Source organism: Gossypium arboreum, chromosome 1 (assembly GCF_025698485.1).
Source record: "Gossypium arboreum isolate Shixiya-1 chromosome 1, ASM2569848v2, whole genome shotgun sequence".
In the NCBI taxonomy this organism is placed as follows: Eukaryota; Viridiplantae; Streptophyta; class Magnoliopsida; order Malvales; family Malvaceae; genus Gossypium; species Gossypium arboreum.
The window spans coordinates 50,807,149-50,808,558 of record NC_069070.1 but is presented as its reverse complement, the minus strand read 5'-3'; the positions used below and the strand labels follow the sequence as shown (position 1 = coordinate 50,808,558).

The following is a 1,410-nucleotide window of genomic DNA, read 5'->3' as shown; positions in this document are numbered from 1 at the left end:
GGGAATGGTGGAGGTGATTGTCCTTTAGGTTGTTCATATTGTTTTGCTATGGCATTTTTGTTAGAAACATGATTTGATTCTGCCACAACATTTTTCTACTGACCATTTTCAGATGTCGTATGCTTTTTAGTTGGTTCCAAGATCTTTTCATGATTGATTCTTGAGTCATACTCTTCTACCGTGGCATCTTTAGCAGCATCATTCAATTGAGTTCCACTTCTGAGAGTGATTGCTTTGCAATACTCTTTTTCTTCTGATCTTGAATTCTCTTACCACTTAGTAAAGCTCCTTGTGATTCTGAATTTAAAGCATATGCTATCTACCCCACTTGATTCTCAAGAGCTCGTATAGACGCAGTTTGACTCTGGATTACGGAATCATTCTTAGCCATATACTCCTTCAACAAAGCTTCCATGGATGAAGAAGATGATGCTAAACTTTGTTGAACATTTTGTCATGGCATGGGTTGATTATAATCAGGTGGTGCACGATGGCATTTTGTTGAACAACATTTTTGGAATTTCTCAATCCATGATTACTCCAGTTGAAATTTGGATGTTGTTTCCACCCTGGATTTTATGTGTTGGAATATGAGTTTTTGTTCCAATTGAAATTTCCCGTGTAATATACTGATACTGGGTTCGATGAGCATTCATTAAAAATATGTTCTTCCCCACAATACAAACATGTTGGATTAGCTACTTTCATTTCCTGCACTAAATATGGTCTTTTTAGAGTTTTAATCATATGTGTTAAAGAGCTGTTAACGATGTAATTGCATCAAGTTCCATTGCTCTAGCAACTCTTCTACCAATACCAACTCTGGTAGTGGGCTACTGATAATCATTGTTTGTTATTCTTTCTAGAATTTCATTACTTCATTGTAGGATTTTTCAAACAGCGTCCCATTAACAGTTGCATCCACCACCATTCGTGTATGAGCATTTAATCCATTTTAGAACATCTCCATTTGTGGGTATTTTCTAATTAAGTCTTTGAAATGCTCCTATGCTTCATATAATGTCTCATCTTCAGATTCTCTAAACAATGTAATGTCATTCCTTAGCTTGGTATTCATGTTGGGAGGATTGTACCTAAGCAAAATCTTTGACACAGTTTATTCCAAGATGCCACCGTCCCTGATGGTAATGCATTCAACCATGATCTAGCACGATCTCACAATAAATATAGGAATAATTTTAATGTAAGGGCATCTTCAAGAACACCTGGCTGCCTGAATGAGTCACAGAATTCAAGAAATAGTCTCAAGTGCAATTTGGGATTTCAGTTAGTAAACCACTAAACTGCCCTATAGTTTGCAGCATCTAAAACATTTCTAGTTTTAATTCAAAGTGTTGAGCTTGAATATGTGCCCTAACAATTTTTGGATTTAGATCACCTAAAGTAGGC

The 1,410-nt window shown here is 36.1% G+C and overlaps 1 non-coding gene across 1 annotated transcript; it reads left to right on the top strand.

Annotated features, from left to right (window-relative positions):
• Positions 1 to 963: 963 nt before the first annotated feature.
• Positions 964 to 1,069, top strand: LOC128281652 (small nucleolar RNA R71). Its single transcript, XR_008271906.1, has one exon. It is a non-coding gene; the product is annotated as a small nucleolar RNA R71 (small nucleolar RNA).
• Positions 1,070 to 1,410: the final 341 nt, after the last annotated feature.